Below are 19002 nucleotides of genomic sequence, written 5' to 3'. Positions count from 1 at the left end.
CTAAACACCAGACCCTGGAGGGCACTGAAGAATAATTTGAAACAGGAACCAAGACCACAGATGAAGAAGCAAAACAAAGGGTAGGTCTGGATGTCAGAACCTATATCAACAACAGATTCATGTTTGCAGGAGTAGGGAGAGGAGCACCACCATCAATTGGAAGGGAGGCAAAAGAGAGAAAGGAAACCAGTCACCCTTCCAGGCATTAGGAAATCTGATACTTAATCTTAACTCTCATGGGGATCAAGAGATAAAAGCACTCACATGCATGTTATCAAGTTAAAATAGATATTTTCTAAAGAAGTGTCCTATGGGGGCTATGCATATTATATAACTAGGAATATTCATGACAGTATGAAGAAGTTGTTAAAACTACAGGTTAGAATAAAAGGAAACAGCCTGATGGATGGGACTCCACTGAAATTCAATAGTAGAAAGAAGCTCTCACCAGGTCAGGGGATGTTACAGATTGTGGGAGGCAGGTGTGGAGCTCTTATCAAGCAGGCTTATAAAAAAAATCCCTCTACGGGAAAATGACCCTTCCACAAGAACTTTTATGATGTTAAAAAAACAAAAAAGCTTTAGATCTGAATCCCCTCAAGTATTGGCATGCTTATTAAAATTGGCCTTAGTGAAGAATGTAACACAGACACCTCATATTCATTCTAGGAGATTCAGAGAGTAGCCATTTAATCCTCTAGTACGAGTGCCAGCTTAGATAATTCATTCCCTGACTCAATATAAATATGTGCATGGTGAAAGTGGTGAGGGATACTGAGACAAAAGATTCCACTATATTACAATCATGATACTAATACCAATACTGACCTACACTCTCTGTAATAGGTATGAGGTTCTAGGCACAGTGGGAATGTTCTTACTGGAAAGATGTCAGAAGCTGAGCAGAAATAGATTCATAACTCAGCAGAATAAAAGACAAAGACAGAACCTTAGACAGTATGCAGATAAGAAGCTTCTGTTAAGAAATTCAGAATGGAGTATAACAGGCAATAAGGTGGAATTAATGATAAAATCGTGATACAGCAATATGATAGCAACATTTTAGCTATCATAGACTCTCCAGAAGGAAGTTTAGGGAATTCAGGAAGCATTGCCCAGTATGCATAACAAATTAGATAACACAAGGTACACAACTAAAGATGTCAAAATACAAGTGGAAGCCTCTCATGATAATATACTTAGGCTTTTCTGTTTTAAGTGCTTATTTTTTCCTGGATGTTATTGGTGTTTTTGCAGTGTTTTCCAAACTGTGTAAAATCATTGTTAATGGAGCTGCCAAGACCAGAAAAAAATCAGTTACTTACCTGTAACTTCAGTTCTCCAGCATTGGTATCTTTCATAGATTCACATGCTTGAATTATCCCCGTTGTACAAGTGAAAGTCCCACGGTACCTTAACATAGCAGTATATATCATTATCGTAGGCCCCAATGGCAATAAACAGTCTCTTTAATATCATTTCTATGTCCTTTTAAAAAAAAGGACCAAACTTGAATTATGACAGCACCCTCTAGAACACTCCCAAGAGAGGACGAATCCCTCAGATTTTCGAGCATGTATATATATATATATATATATATATATATATATATATATATTTACTGAAAAAACAAAAGGTTACAGGACTTTTTAGTTAGGTTTTGAAAGTACTTGTACAATACCAAAGAAATTCAGCAGTTAGAGTTAGAGTTCTTTCAATTAACAATAACTCATGCCCGCGCTCTAAGGTAACTATAACTCACTCCTTCACCATGCACAGTTGATTACTCCACATATTATATAATTGATGAGCTTTTGTATGGCACCTTTGATATTAACGATGCAACATTTGCAATAAAATTATTGATAAGAAACTATGCATGGTGAAGGGGTGAGTTATAGTTACCTTAGAGCGCGGGTTATAGTTACTTGAAAAAACTAACTAAAACTGATGAATTTCTATGGTTTTCTACAAGTAAGCTCAGAACCTAACTATAACGTCCCTGTAACTGTTTTTTTGGTAAATTTCTATGTTTTCCTAATGTAAAGTGATTTTAATTAATACACGTTATTCCAACCCCCATTGCGCACTAATTCATTCACTCATACATGTATGAGAGACTCATGCGCTGCCTCATACATCCACTCAGACACTCTGATACATGTATGAATGAATTAATTAGTGTATGAATGAGACTGTTTTTTCTTTCAAATTGTTTCACATTTGCAAAAATTCACAAATTTTCACGAATATCGCACATAGTGATGCAGAATTATTTTAAACCCATAGTTTGCCCCTAAGACCCACCTATATCACACCCATGGGGTCATGGTACCTTCACCCTGACCCCTTATGCCACTTTCAATTAGGATTTTCACTCCTGGGGACCGTGTCTCGTGAAATAAAATGGTGGCTACAACTTTCTAGTCAGGTTGAAGTCAGACAATCACAGTGTTTCTCTTCGCATGAGCATTCGAGAAAACTCACAAATGTTCACTAAATACTTGCACAATAATCACAAGGTTGCAGCGGCCAGAGATCTACCAATTTGGATTTACCTAAATTTCTCAAAAACGACTGAATGGATTTACACCAAATAAACAAAAGCACAATTTGCCTACCGACAGCTAGCTTTCTGCTAAATATGGTGTAATTCAGTCCAATGGTTCGGGCTGTAGACGTGTCTAAACTTTTTTCACCACCCCCTTTTTTCTCAGCCCCCGCTTGACGGATCACCTCCAAACTTTCTGCGCGCGACAAGAATCACCGCAACACTTTTTTGGGAACATTTAGTACAGATTTGTCAAACGACGTCAAGGTAAGCAAGTCAAAAAATGCTTTTTCTATGGAAACATGGACCTAACTATAACTACCTAGTGGCGACCATCACTAGATAATATTTAATATATCTATGTAGATATATATATATACATACATATATATCTCCAAAAACAAACAGTTGCAAGCAACTATACCACCGCACTCCAGGAGGAAATTCTTTCTTTTTTTTTCTTTATTGCAGTCAAAAATAAGTCACCATCCTTCACCACTGACGCGTTTCGACCTACTGGTCTTGATCACAGTAAATTAGTCCTATCTCCATGCCCCCTATTTATAGTGTCTCTCCTATTACCCATATTAGTGCATTATGGGACATGTAGTCTATTAAAAATCAATAAAGTGTTGTACATTAAAAATCAAGATCCCAACCACACCAGCAACCACCCAGCATCATACAAAATACACAAATTAATATGTGCAAAGAATGTCGCTATTAACAAAAATAATAACCAGGTCCATTCCTAAACCTACCCTATGCAAACCTCCAGGCGTACTCCATGAGAATATTGCTATATTTTCTAAAGACACACCAGCTAACAGAGCTGTAGATGTGGACACTGCCCTGGTTGAGTGTGCCATGACTTTGCTTGATAAAGGACGTCCTGCTTTAGAGTGGCAAAACTGGATGGCGGCTTAAATCCATTGAGCAATAGTTGCTTTAGCCACTGGGGCACCCTAGTGAATGTGACTGTAGGATACTAATAATTGAGTTGTTTTACTGATATCCTTTGAGCGAAGTAAGTAGAATTTGAGGCATTGTTTGCGATCCAGAGTGTGCAAAGATCTTTCTGCCAGTGAATTCCGATTCAGGAAGAAAGTTCTCAATATGATAGGCTCACTGAGATGGAAATCGCAGTGTACTTCAGGGAAGAACCTTGGGTTAGTTGTGAGGATAAGAGCATCGTCTGTGAAACGCAAGAACGATTTTTGAGTTGAAAAGCCCTGAATCTTGCAAACTCTCTATTGAAAGTTAGAGGCAAGAGTAAAGCGACCTTCCAGGTGAGAAACCCGAGATCTGCTGTGTGTATGGGCTCATAGGAGGAGGAGCCTTCACTGGGGGAAAGACTCATAACAAACCTTTAAGAAATTGCTTGATGATCCTGTTGGCGCAGAAGGTGGGAGAATGCTCTGAAAGTGTGTACCTTGAAATCGCAGCCAGGTGCACCTTAATAAAAGAATGAGCTAAATCTGAGTAAGCCAATGAAAGAAGATAGGGCAGAAGCTGCTCAGGCAATAGTCACAGAGGGTGCAGATTTGATTTCTGGCACCACTTGCAGAACCTTTTCCATTTTAATCTGTATGTCTTTAATGCAGAATCCGCTTGTGCCTTGGAGAGAATATCTCTACACTCCTGAATTCAGGAGCATAAGTGGAGAGAAGTACAGTCTGGATGACAGACCTGGCCCCTGTTCATTGTTAACAAATCTGGCAGAGGTCTTTGGCAAATATGGGTGGTCATGGATAGAAGGAGGAGATCCAAGAACCAGTGTTGTGGGGGCCGCTTGGGAGCTAATAGAATAATGCAACACTTCTCTGCTTTGATCTTGCTGAGAGCTTTTGGGATCACAGGACTCGGGAGAAAGGGGAAGAGCATAGGCAAATATCCTGGAAAATCTGATCAAAAAGGTATTCCCCACGACACTGGATGGGGATACCAGCTTGCAATGAACTGGCATTTGCTGTTCTCTTGTGTCGTGAACTGATCAAGCAATGGTTTGCCCCATAGAGAGAATATCCCTTCCAGTGTGAGCTGATCCAATTCTCATTTGTGGCAAGTTAAGTTTGTCCTGCTGAGACTGTCTGCTAAGGTTTTGCTTAGCCTGGGTACATGTTCTGCCCGAAGAGTGATGCCCTGCTCCATTGTCCAATTCCACATCCTCTCTGCTTCCCTGGAAAAGGGCAATGATCTTGTGCCCCCCACCCCCCTTTGTTGATACAGTACATATTGGTGGTATTGTCTGTACGCATCAGAACTGATGCGTAACTTATTCTCAGCAGAAAAGCCTCGAGGCTGAGAAATATTGCTTTTAGCTACAGCTGGTTGATGTGCATGGACCCCTGAGATGAAGACCACTTCCCTTGAATTTGCAACTACTGCAGTTGTCCTCCTCATTCATCCAAGGAAGCGTCCGTGGTGATGAAGTACTCGGAAACATGAGGCAGGAATGAGAGACCTTTGTCCAGATGGTGTGGCAGAGACCACTAGCTTAGAGCGGAAATGATTTGTGGAATGATTGTGATTAGTTAATCGAAGGATCTGTTTACTTGCAGCCACTGTCTGACGGGCTCTCTTGCAAAGGGCCCATTTTCAAGTGAGTGAACGGAAGGCGATCAATGGACAAGGACATCATTCCTAGGAGCGACTTGTACAGATGTACTTCAAAATACTTTCTTGTTTGTAGTTTCAGAGCTAAACACTGTAGTTTTTGCTGTCTATCCTGTGATTGAAAAGCTTTGTTCTTTATGGCATCCATAGCTGCTCCTAGGAACACTATACATGTTGATGGAATAGTCGAGGATTGGAGATGACCGATTGTTACTCCCAGGTTGTTGAATAACTTGAGGCAAGTTGAGGTGGCTTCCATCGCTTGACTAGCTGTAGGTACCTTGATTGGCCAGTCATCGAGGTATGGGAATACATGATGTCCAGAGATTCTCAGTGCAGTCACCACAGGAGGGAGGCATTTCGTGTAAATGAGCAGCTTAAGACCGAAGGGAAGAACCTTGAACTGGTAATGAGTGCCAGCTACTGTAAACCTCAGAAATGTTCAATACTTGGGATGTATAGGGATGTGGAAGTACACATCCTGTAAATCTAGAGTTGTCATATGGTCCCTGTGGTTTAGGAACCTCGAGATGCCTGAAAGAGTAATCATAGGGAAGGACTGCTTGCGTAGGAACTTGTTCAACTTCCATAGGTCGAGAATGGGTTGTCATTCCCGATTTCTTTCGTATTAGGAAAAAACAGGAGTCGAAACCCAATCCCTTCTGTGATGGAGGAACATTTTCTATCGCTCCCATCTTTAACATGATGAGGACTTCTTCTTGAAGTAAGTGAAGATGAGGCAGGTGCACTCCCTTTGGGGGAGTAGGCAGTCTTTGGATGAATTCCAGGGTATGACTGTGGGTTCCAAGTTCTAATACACACTTGTCTGTTGTTATTTTCCACCAATGATTAATGTAATTGGAGATATTTGCACCCACTGGTAGTGAAGAATTGGGTGTAGCCGACACTCGATACAGGTCACTGCTTCCTGTTGGACACTTTCCCCGAAGAGACCTGCTTTCTCCGAGGCCCTTGTTTGTTGTAGGCTGCTGTAGGCGGTAGGACTGGTGTTGGTAATACGGCCTGTATTGCTGGTGATATGGTTGTTGGAATCGCTGGTAAGTACCTCCAGACGTGGAGAGCCCTCTGAGCTCTTAATGGCTGTCAGTGGTGGTAATATCTTCATCAACAAGGTCATCGTCGGTGGTAGGGTCGTGGACGGTGGGGCCGTCAACAATAGCAACTTCTGTGGTGTTGACTGTGGTTTCGACGACGAGGTCTTCATCGACAGAACAGATGTCAAAGCAAAGGTGGATGGCATGGTTGTAGTCATCAACGCAATAGTCAACATTAAAGTCATGCTTGTCATCACATGAGCTCCTCGAAAGGGTAATTTGTGGAGCAGTAAAGTACCCAGTAACCTTGCTGTCTCAGTGTCAGACTTTATTGACTGCAGCTCCTCATCTATATGTTTCCCATCGAAGGCCAAGTCTAAAAATTGTGCCTGGACATCCGGTCTAAACGAAGTGGATTTTAACCAACCTCGGCGGTTCAGGACTGCAGCCCCCACTAACTGACGGAACCCCGCAGACGCAATGTCCATTGCTCAATCAATTATTTCTGAGGACATTCTCTCGCCCTCCTGCAGTATTTTCCTTGCTTCCAGTCTTCTGTCCTCTAGCACCAGTTTGATCAGAGCTCCAATATCCAACCACATCTGTTGGTCGTAGCCGGCTAATATAGCCAGAGGATAAGCAGCTCGCACTGTAACTGCAGGCATGGAAGAGAAACACTTGCCTATATTGTCTAGGCATCTGCCTTCATGATAAAGAGGAGCTGAAACAGGCGTAGAAGGGTTTTTGGAGTGGCATTGTGCTGCCTGTGGAATAACCGAGTCTGCTTTTGGATGGCCCACTAAACATGCTGGTTAATCTTCAGGGGCTTTGTTATTCCTTCCTCTATGCAAGGTAAGACAGCAGTTACTGTAGCTGGATTCTGCATGATCTTAATGTCCTCTTGAAAGATGTTCTCTATGATTGAGATAGCATGCACTAATTTTCTTGCTGGCTCTTTAAAATCATACAGGAAACAGTTAGCTTGTTTGACGGTCATTGGAAGGTGAAATCTATTAGCAGCTCTCTCCATTAGAGTATGAAATCCTCCTATATCGTCAGGAGGAGAGTCTACTGGGTGGGCAGCCGGTGGAGATGGTGTGAAGTAGGTATTCAACCTACTCTTGGTGTGAACAATTGTCGGGTATCTTTCCTTCTTGATCATCGCTAGCTGATGATGGATCATCCAGAGTGGGAGCCACAATGATGGATGCTGGGGTCATCCTTGGCGTAACTAATGTGAAGGAGTGCATACCAGAACTTTTTGGAGTTGGGGTAGGAGATCTACTGTGAGCAGAGGCGATTTATTTTCCTTTTTATCCTTGTCGGCCGTGCCTTTGATAGACTTATGATGAGTCTTTTTTATGGCCTTTTTTAGATGTTTCATGGTGCTGCTTGTCACAAGACCTTTCCCTTTTGGATGACCTTTTGTGGGAGGTTGCAGAAGATTCACTGTCCTCACCTGAACTGACAGTTTGTGCAGTTTTAGACTTCTGCAGCACAGCAAAAGTCTACCCTCACAATATTTTAATGTCTTAGATGAAAAGGTGCGACAGGTTTTACAATCTTTCACCTCAGGTAGAGAGTGTAGACAATATATACAATCTTTGTGTGGGTCATCTACATGCAGACTCTTTTTCCCACAAGAATAACAGGGTAAAATAACTCTTTTTTAGGTGTTTCAGCCATATCAGTTAGGTAATAAAGGTTACAATACCAGTTAGATGAGCAACACTGAGCAGAGCTCAGAGAGACTCCCTTCACACAAAACATGGTAGAAAATCTGAGGGATTCATACTCTTGGGAGTGTTCTAGAGGGTGTATCACCTGATTGGTCATAGTTCAAGTTTGGTACTTTTAAAAAAAAAGGACATAGATATGTTATTAAAGAGACTGTTCATTGCCATTAGGGCCTATGATTGTGATATATATTGCTATGGTAATGTACAGTGAGACTCCCACTTCGACAACAAGGGTTGATTCAAGCATGTGAATCTATGAAACACCCAATATTGGAGAACTGTATTTTTTCAACTGTTTAAAAAACATGATGCTTTTTTGCAGTGATTGTTGTAAAACCCATGCTCAATCTAGAGGAAATATATTGCAATAGGTGTACTGTCCTCCCACAGGCAGTGTGTCCAACGGAATTATGATACACTATGCTAAGCATATCAGTCTGTCTGTTGTTCTCTCGTTTACAGCCACAAACCCTCTCACAAGCTATCTCTGTCTCTCTCACACCTTCTTACCTCTCACACTCTCAGGATCTGTATGAGTGGATTAAGAAAGTAAGAAATTGCTACAGTAGCGTGGTTTTATTAAATAAGTTCCTAGGCACAATATGGATGGGTTTGTATTCAGTATTTGGACACTGGAGCGGTAATCAACCCTGCAAACAGGACATTATCTTACCAAACTTTTTTAATGTATGGATTCATTTGCAGTGATGCGCTGTAAATCACCATAAACAAAATGATCTGAGTATGCTCAACATCGATTTTCTACACTCTGTCTACCTCCATGAAAGTGGCTCTGCTTTTGTTGTGTGAATATCTGCCAAATGTCCCCATGTCTGGTGTTGCACACTAAGTTAGCCCTGACTTTTTAACCTGCATCACATAATGAGACTTGAAACTGTGCTGTTAACATTGTAAGTATGGGCTCAAAAACCGTACCAGTAAAGTGCAGTTTGGTCGAAAGCCAGGATTGGCAGATTATGTCACATATGACAAGGGGGCAGTTTACACCTATGAATTTCTGTTGGTATGCTGCTTTGGTATGTGGTAAGCTACTTGTCATGCATTTGACACTGTGCCATGTCAAGGTGACAACATATTTTGACCTCTACTTGTCCCTATACCTTGCTTTGAATGTTTAAAGCCTTGGGTGGTGGGGGGGTGTTTGACAGTTGGCTTGCTATCAATACTGATTTGTGAGCAAAGGGACCTGAAGTACCTAAAGGTTTTACTAATTCTGTGTCTATGGGAAAATGTGATACTACATAATGGCGAGATTCCTATGTACCAGTCACTTCACCAATAAGTGACGGAATTAAACACTGCCAAAATAACAAAAATAATTTTAATACGCCCAGATTGTCTGCACTATATAAAATAAGTAAATCACACCAGAAGAAAAGTTATTTACTCTTGCAAACGCTCTTTCTGGTGGATACTCTACCTGCAGATTCTGGAGATGCAAATTCCAGAACATTTCTTCTTATGGATACTTCTCACCTTTTGAACAGATTTCCTAGGCAGTCCACAAAAAGGAGGTGGGTATGAAAGTATGACTAAAATAAGAAGTCAATGAGGACTGAGTGTGCAAAGTGACCTTTCCTCCGCACCTCTGAGTCCAAGCAGTAATGCTTTGCAAAGGTGTGGAGGATAGGCCCAAGCTGCTGCTTTGCCGATCTCTGCAATTGGGCCTCCTCCTTCCCTGAGCTGATATAGACAATTTTGCTCTGATGAAATGAGCTCTGATGCCTTCTGGGGATTCCTTGTGGGCCAAGGTGTAACATATCTTGATGCACAAGATGGCCCACCTTGAGAATGTCCTCTTCTGGATGGCTTTGTCCTTCATATTGTCAGTGCAGCCGGGCCAAGCTGGTCATCAATTCAGAAGTATTAGGTGCAGTTAAAATTTAAAAAACTGATCACTTTCTTGGGATCCAGTTTATGAAGCCTCTCCTCCTCTTCAGTGGGATGTGGAGGGAGAAAGAAAACATGAAGGACGATAGACTGCCCCATATGAAATGGCATGATCACTTTGGGCAGGAAAGCAGCTCTGATACTAAGGGCCAGATGTAGCAAAGGTTTTGACCTATTCTGTGTCTAAGGGAAAAAGTGTTCGTACATATGGCCCTAAGAATCAGCTTGTAGGGAAAGATGAAGTCAAGGTTGGCTTGACACTCAGCTCTTCCTACTCACTGACACATATTGCTGATGTACTAGCTACTAGAAAAACAGTCCTAAAAGTGAGTGGTTGCAACTGACAACTGTGCAAAAGTTCAAATGAAGAACACATTAAAAATGTGGGAATGAGATTAAGATCCCATTATGAAAGGAGAGGGAAGGAACATGTTGGTGAGGCCCTTCAGAAAACCCACGACTAGGAGAGACTGGAACAAGGAGGGTTAGTCTGAAAGAAAAAGAAAGGGAGAAAAAGCAGATAAGTAGGACTTCAATATATTCACTGCACAACCCTACTGACAGTGAAAGAGTAAATTGTAAGATAGCTGATAATTAGGCCTTAACAGGATCTATTGAATTCTCTGCACATCACTTAAAGAACCTATTCAATCTTCCAGAAATTACCATTTTGGTGGAGTGTCTGCGGGCATTTAAAATGAGGTTCTCCTCTTCTGGATTTAGAGAAAATGCATTCAGGTATTCTTATTCAAACTTCAGGCATGACGGTGGAGACTGATGGCAAAGGTGAAGCACCTTCCCCTGTGATTGCAAGTGAGGTGTACCTTGTGGCTGGAGACAGAGCGGAGAGCACAAGGATATGTCCACCAGCTCTGCATACCACATCATTCTTGGTGAGTCTGGCTTGGGGACCAGTTGAGGTGAATCTTTCGCAGTACCCTAGGAGTCCGGGGTATGTGGGAAAAGGGCACAGTGGAGCGAAAAGCTATACCTGCACTCAAAGATGTCCCCCAAAGCTCCCTGCTGATGATGCAGGAAGGGCAAAGAGCATTGGGCAATGGGAATTCTTAATGGGTCAACCTGAGGTGTGCCCCAGAGATCAAAGATGTAGCAGGTCACTTCTAGGTGAAGTTTTCATTTCTGATTGGCAAGGTAACTCAGGCAGTCTGCTTGAGGGGGCGAGGCTTGAACACAGACGAGATGGACGACTTCTGAATTGCTTTGGCACCTTGTCACCTACTGTGCAGAATGCTGCATTAATAATAGAATTTCCATGACTTTTTATCTCTTCCTATGTTCTCTACATTATATAGGGCGTCAAATGCTCAGTAAGTAATCAATTTTTAGTCATGACGATCTGATTCAGCAGAAAGCAGGGGCCCTCTTCCATCGTGTGCAGTGATTCTGGAACTTTACTCCTGATCCACTTTGGCTTGGGCCCCTGCTGACCAACAGCTGTTCAGAGAGATCTTTTTTCGGCTGTGAAGAGGAACTGGTACTACCAGATCCTGCCCTGCTATACAGACTGGTAAGCCTCACACCAAGCTTGAGAGAACACAGTGATAACCGAACTTAGCAATGCTGTAACAGGTGAGCAAGAGCAAAGTATCCAAGATAGCTCCTTGATACACCACCTGAGGACTGACACAGATAATCTTTTGTCCTGCATTAGGCCAGGCAACCTTTGATGATGACATCCTCTAAAATAGCACCCACTATCTTTGTTTTTCTGAAAGGTTGTGCTGCAGGATAACAGTGCAAACAGGTGGCAACATCAACGATAGCAGGCACCCGAGAAACTTGAATTCACAATTATACTATTACATGACCACTTATTTTTGTCACTTACCAGCCCCCTGTGATTATCACAACTCGGGGTGCTGTGCTTTACTGTATGCACTGCAATATGGCCCACAGATGCCAAGAGGTCTATGGGAGAACAAAGACTCCTCCACATCTCCCTTCAGTTGCAAAGATGCCAACAGTAACATTGGCGTCCTTGCTAACAGAAAAATGTAATGATGGTATCCAGAGATGAAGTTGACATGTCCACCACCTCAAACAAAGAAATGAAAAGCATTCATGAAGAACGCGCACAATTTAAATCATGAATATGCAGCTCAGAGAAACACATCACTGACAAAGATTCACCACTGGAGGGCCCTCTTATCAGTGTGCATGAGTGACTAGGAGAGCTTGTATAAACAGGAGGTGGCAGAGAGCACCAGTTGAGAATTGAATTTGCTGATCAAAAAGCTGTCACCAGCAGAGGGTGCCACATCATATCTGGGGTCTTGGCCTTAAGAAACCAGTCTTCCAAGTACAGAAACACGGTTTCTGAGCATCTGAGATGGGTGGTAACTAGGGCCATCATTTTTGTGAAGACTCGTAGAGCTGAAGTCAAATCAAGCTTAGGACAGCAAACTGGTAATACACCTATCCTACCGTGAAGTATAGATACTTCTTGTGTGACCGAAGAATCAGTTTGTGAAAATATGTGCCCTGCAGGTTGACAAATATTATTCAGTCTTCAGTTTGCAGAAAGAGGATCACCTTTGTCAGGGACAGCATCCTGAACGTCTCCTTTTGATAGATTAAATCCGTTTAAGATCCTGAGAGCTAAGGTAGGACGAAGATTGCCATACTTCTTCAGGACCAGGAATTCCCAGGATTAGTACCCTTGGCCCTGTTCCTGCTCTTGCACTTGTTATACTGATAATTTTTGTAGAAAAAGCTCTAACTCCTGCTGAAGGATGGAAGGTAGTCTACTAGAGGGGCAGGGGAGTACTACGGTGAATGGCTAGAGTGGCCAGTTAGAAGGGTGGGGCATATCCCCTTTCCACAATCTGCAAGTCCAATTGGCCTGAAGTTATGGCCCTCAGACCTGTAGAAAGAAGTAAACCCATCCTGAAACCAGCACCCTGTGTTCTGACAAAGGGGAGCTAGGGTTGTTTCCCTGCTGTAGCTGGGGAAGAATAGGGGAATAGCCCAGAAATATCTTGCACTGCCGGTAGTTCCTATGCTGCACCTGTATGTCAAGCAACCTGGTGGTGGCTTTGCTCTCTAACATTTTTGAGAGCTGAATTTGCTTTTTGCACCCAAGAGACAGACCACATCAAATGGGAGACCCATCAAAGTGGATTGTACACCTTACAAGAAGCTAGAGTTTCTTAGCCAAGAGTTGCAACAAAGAGAAATAGATATCACCATAGTTTGCGCTATTGAGTCTGGGTAGTCTAGGCCTAACTGTGGTACTTGATTTGTTGTAGTATGTCCATCCCTAACCAGATCTGTTACGTGTGGTGGGAGGTGTTCTGGCAGGCTTGGGATTACTAGTTGTGACATATTCCACACGGCATAGGTATAATGGCCCATCAAACGTGCGGCATTGAGGAATTGGAGTGTCATGCGCTCCAGCCAAAAAGATTTCTTTCCAAAGTGATCAATCTTTTTAGATTCTCTGTTGGTAGGTGTAGCAGGAGGAGCAACCGTAGAGAGTTCGGAGGAGCAGGAAGTTTGGACAATGAGAATTTCTGGTGATGTATCCGGGAATAAGAAGTCCAAGTCACAAGACAACGGTTCATATCCTCTAGCCACTACCCAATTAACAGAAGGAGATGTGTCTGGCTTCTCCCAAGTGGCAAGAATGGGCTCATGTTTCAATAAAGGGGAGTAAAGATTTGGAAGCGTGAGCTGTGGGATGCAATAGATAGGTTAGACTATTGGATTTGGTCTCTGCAGAAGGGAGAGAAAATAAAAAGGATCTCCGCTATCTTAATACCTTTATGACCTAGCTGTGGGAAGCATCTGGGAGAGTATAGTTCCCAGCTATGGCGAAGTATCAAGATCATTGACATCTCTGAGCGTTACATAGTCAGTGTCCACAGTGAAAGAATGTAGGTCACTCTCATCCATGTCTTGTATGGAATCTTCAAGTGGGTCGGAATCCCTAAAATAGTAACAGTCTTCTTCCACAAGACGTTGTGCCTCTCATCCTGATCCAAGGGCAGGAGCTCGGAGTTCCATTAAGGGCAACGCATCTGGGGCAGGGCCTGATCTAGCGGCATCAACTGTGGCACCAGTGGAGTTGATAGCAGCGCTGTGATCAGACCAGGTGAAGGTCGATTCATTACCAATGGAAAATATCCAGTTTGAATAATGGTGCATGGTAGCACTGGTCGTGGCGCCAGACTCGAGGTGGGAATCGACATGGGAACTGGAGTTGGAGCTAGAGCCAGAATTTTGGGGGGCAATGGGAGAAAGAGGGCAAGGAAGCCAGAGTAAAGTCCAACAGCATCTCCCCAAAGGAGAAACTCATAAGATAGGTGCTTAAGGACCATGACACTGTGGAATACATCAAACATGGCTTCATAAATAAAGCAGGGTTCATTCTAGGAGTTAGAAATTGTGGGCACTGCTGACAAGATTGAGGCTGGGATACAGGATCTGGAAGAATATGAATGAACTCCAGTTTGGACGAGGAGTCCGGAGGTGAAGGGGAACGTCTTAGTGACATTTCTTTCGACAAACATTGTTGCTCGGAACTGTTTTGGCGCTTCTTGTGCTTTTTTGGGGATAATTTCAATAACAGCCGCAACAGCAGCGGTTCCAGAAACTTCATTCTAGGTACTGATTTTAAATTGTCTTGACAATCATCGAAAACACTGGCCTTGAAGAATCTTTCTTTGCTTTCCTTTATGGCCTTGGGATGCATGGTCTTAAAATGATTCACAGAACCTCACATTGTGGTCCGACCCCAGGCACTATGGGCCAATGTCATGCGGGTTTCTGATGGAAATGTGCCCTGCACAGTCTTTGCAAGGTTTAAAACCTGAATGTTTGGGAGGGGACATCCCTTAACTGCACCACAGAATTTCAATAAAGATGCCAATCGTGTGGAATTCACAGAGGAGAGCAAAACTCCAGAAATGTTTCAATGGCCAGCAAAAAAAAGGAAATGACCTCATGGCACCAGTGGGGGTGCTTTATGGCTGCAGTGACACCACAATGGCATCATTACAGTGCCAAGACGGAGCCAGTCCCACTTACTAGCATAGAGAGCTATTGAAAAGTTTCAAAATTCCGTATGACACCTAAGATATTCAAACGTTAAAGAATATGCAGGTAGAAGTACCCATCAGAAAACTCGCTTCTGCACCTTGAATCCAAGCACACAAAACTGGAAGAAACAAAAGAAAAAATAAACATTTAGTGATGTCCCTAAAAAACAAAAGGCAGACGGATCAAATCACAGACCGGTCTGTTTGCTCTTACTTTGTAAAGCACAGTCAGACTGTATTGGCCAGGAATAAATACAAAATTACACCTTCTCTTTAAAGCTTTCCTTTGAATGGCATTTTTTAGTTTGTTGACGTGCAGGTGTTCATCAGTGTTTATATGTTCACACTGACAAAAGCTGTTTCGGCAGGGTTCTATCAGTTATTACAGCTTGTAACCTAAAACTATAAAGCCTAAGTTTACTCAAAAACATACAGGCTAGCCCAAGACTTCAAGAAAGTGGCAATGTTTTACAGGACAAAATAAAGACAATATAAAATCAGTGATGGAGAAACAATTTGCACATATTAAGCTTTCCAGAATATAAGAAAGGCGGTAATGTAAAGATATTTGTTGTTAGATCATTGAAGACAAATTGGTTTGATAAGGAGTCCCAATTCAGTTGGCTCATGTGATATAAAGGGTACACAGAAAATAATTTAAGCTGAACCTGAAGAAACCACAAAAGATTTCAGACATACTTGAGTGAGAGGAAACTGTATCCATTTCTTTAAAAGCAAAAAAGAAATCAAATCAAAAGCTTTCTTTTTGAAATCCTCTCTGATTTCTTCAGAATAAAGGACAATTGATAGTGGGAAATGTAAGGTGGGTCTTGGGAATTTAAGAATAAGTAAGCAGATGAAATTCCATCCTTTGCTCATGGCTTCCTGACATAACCAGATGCATAATCTGAAACAGGTGGAACAGATAGATGAGTTGAAAAACAATAGGTGTCCTGGCACTGTGACTAAGGGACAAATAACAAACATGGGTTTAGATGGATAAGGAGAGGTCATATCAGCACATAAAGTGTCAGTCAGGAAAAGGGAGTATTCCTTGGGGGCGTGAGGGTCACAGAGTGTGTTTTGGAAAAGAATAATAAGTCATCAAATGACAAAATCTAAACTCAAACGCAAACCAAGAGTATGAATAGATGAAGGGTGAAACTCTAAACATATTAACGTTGAATGTAAATGTTCTAAGGGGAGGGTCTGAACGGTCTAGAGTTCTTGAATATTTACACAAACAAAATTCAATATCATGCAACAAGAAGAAGAAGTTACTTACCTTCGGTAACAAGGTATCTGGTAGAGACTCTATCTAGCTGCAGATTCCTTACCTTAGAATTCCCTGGCGTCAGCTTCGAATCCGGAGTTTTTTCTGAGCAGTACCCTGCGTGCGTGCCGTCGGGCATCGTCGTTCAGATCCGCGTGTGTCGACCAGCTCCGCGTGCGTCGTCAGCGTCGTTGGAGCCGTCTATGACATCACGGTTGTCTATATAGACGCCGTCTCGGCGCGCATATGTCAGTTCTTTTCCACAACTTCCCACGCCAGAGAACCAACTATCATGTATTTCACCTCTTTAACTGTTTGGAGTAAAAAATTCTTTCATGCCTTTAAGAAAGGCAAAAAGATGCCAAGATCAAAAATATACATATGTACACATAAATACATATATACAAATATATACATATCTACATGAGAAAAATTTCCCCAGAGCGGGGAGGCTTGGGCGGGTGTAAGGAATCTGCAACTAGATATAGGGCCTGATTCCAACTTTGGAGGACGGTGTTAAACCGTCCCAAAAGTGACGGATATACCACCTACCGTATTACGAGTTCCATAGGATATAATGGACTCGTAATACGGTAGGTGGTATATCCGCCACTTTTGGGCCGGTTTAACACCGTCCTCCAAAGTTGGAATCAGGCCCATAATCTCTACCAGATACCTCGTTACCGAAGGTAAGTTACTTGTTCATCTGATAGAGACTTCTAGCTGCAGCTTCCTTACCTTAGAATGGAATAGATAGAAAAGCTATAACCCAAGGCAGTGGGTCTGCAGGAGATTTTTACACAAGAAAGTCTTGCAAAACAGACCAGGCAAAATGCCCCTCTCTCCTCACCTGGCTATCCAGGCAGTAGTGTTTTGCGAACGTGTGCAAAGAAGCCCACGTTGCAGCCTGACAAATGTCCACCACTGGTACGTCACGTGCTAACGCAGTGGTAGCAGCTCTTCCCCTAGTGGAATGAGCTCTCAAGCCCTCAGGAGGCTGCTTCGCCATATTTTTATACACAGAACGACCCAGTGCAAAATGGATCGTTTCTGCACTGCCGACCCTTCTTTGCACCAACGTACCCCACGAAGAATTGGTCGTCCACCCGGAACTCTTTAGTGCGGTCAAGGTAGAACGATAACGCTCTTTTTGGGTCCAGCAGATGGAGATGCTCCTCTTCCTTAGAGGGATGCAGTGGTGCAAAGAAGGTGGGTAGGGTGATATTTTGACCCAGATGGAAAGGGGTCACCACCTTGGGGAGGAAAGAGGCACGAGTTCTGAGAACCACTTTTTCAGGAAAGATTGTGAGATACGGCGGTTTTGATGACCAAGCCTGTAGCTCACTAACTCTTCTGGCAGATGTAATTGCCACCAAAAAAGCTGTCTTAATAGTAAGCAGCCAAAGAGGACCGTTATGCAAGGGCTCGAAGGGAGCACACATAAGGAAGGTAAGAACCAAATTAAGATCCCACTGGGGCATAACGAAAGGCACAGGCGGGAATAGATGTACAAGCCCTTTCAAAAACCTCTGTACTATAGGTGATTTAAACAGAGATAGTTGATCAGGCAACTGAAGAAAAGCCGATAAGGCTGCAAGATAGCCCTTGAGAGTCCCCAAGGAGGAACCCTGCTGGGCGAGTGTAAGGAAATGCCTCCTTGGCATGGTTACCCCCTGACTTTTTGCCTTTGCTGATGCCAAGTTATGATTTGAAAGTGTGCTGAGGCCTGCTAACCAGGCCCCAGCACCAGTGTTCTTTCCCTAAAACTGTACCTTTGTCTCCACAATTGGCACACCCGGGCATCCAGGTAAGTCCCTTGTAACTGGTACCCCTGGTACCAAGGGCAATGATGCCAGGGAAGGTCTCTAAGGGCTGCAGCATGTCTTATGCCACCCTGGGGACCCATCACTCAGCACAGACACACTGCTTGCCAGCCTGTGTGTGCTGGTGGGGAGAAAATGACTAAGTCGACATGGCACTCCCCTCAGGGTGCCATGACAACCTCACACTGCCCATGGCATAGATAAGTCACCCCTCTAGCAGGCCTTACAGCCCTAAGGCAGGGTGCACTATACCATAGGTGAGGGCATAAGTGCATGAGCACTATGCCCCTACAGTGTCTAAGCAAAACCTTAGAAATTTTAAGTGCAGGGTAGCCATAAGAGTATATGGTCTGGGAGTCTGTCAAACACGAACTCCACAGCACCATAATGGCTACACTGAAAACTGGGAAGTTTGGTATCAAACTTCTCAGCACAATAAATGCACACTATTGCCAGTGTACAGTTTATTGTGAAATACATCCAGAGGGAATCTTAGAGATGCCCCCTGAAAACATACCCAACTTTCAGTGTGGGCTGACTAGTTTTACCAGCCTGCCACACACCAGACATGTTGCTGGCCACATAGGGAGAGTGCCTTTGTCACTCTGTGGCCAGGAACAAAGCCTGTACTGGGTGGAGGTGCTTCTCACCTCCCCCTGCAGGAACTGTAACACCTGGTGGTGAGCCTCAAAGGCTCACCCCCTTTGTTGCAGCGCCACAGGGCATCCCAGCTAGTGGATATGCCCGCCTCCTCCGGCCACGGCCCCACTTTTGGTGGCAAGGCCGGAGGAGATAATGAGAAAAACAAGGAGGAGTCACTGGCCAGTCAGGACATCCCCTAAGGTGTCCTGAGCTGAGGTGACTCTCACTTTCAGAAATCCTCCATCTTGCAGATGGAGGATTCCCCCAATAGGATTAGGGATGTGCCCCCCACCCCTCAGGGAGGAGGCACAAAGAGGGTGTAGCCACCCTCA

General features: G+C 43.3%; 1 protein-coding gene across 2 annotated transcripts in view; it reads right to left on the bottom strand.

Moving 5' to 3' along the window:
• The window catches only part of EXOC6 (exocyst complex component 6), a 1398320-nt gene that overhangs the window by 891885 nt on the left and 487433 nt on the right, over positions 1–19002 (bottom strand). The gene's annotated exons all lie outside the window — the stretch shown is intronic.

Source organism: Pleurodeles waltl, chromosome 6 (assembly GCF_031143425.1).
Source record: "Pleurodeles waltl isolate 20211129_DDA chromosome 6, aPleWal1.hap1.20221129, whole genome shotgun sequence".
NCBI classification, from domain to species: Eukaryota; Metazoa; Chordata; class Amphibia; order Caudata; family Salamandridae; genus Pleurodeles; species Pleurodeles waltl.
The sequence above is the reverse complement of the archived record's forward strand: the minus strand, read 5'-3'. Positions and strand labels throughout refer to the sequence as shown.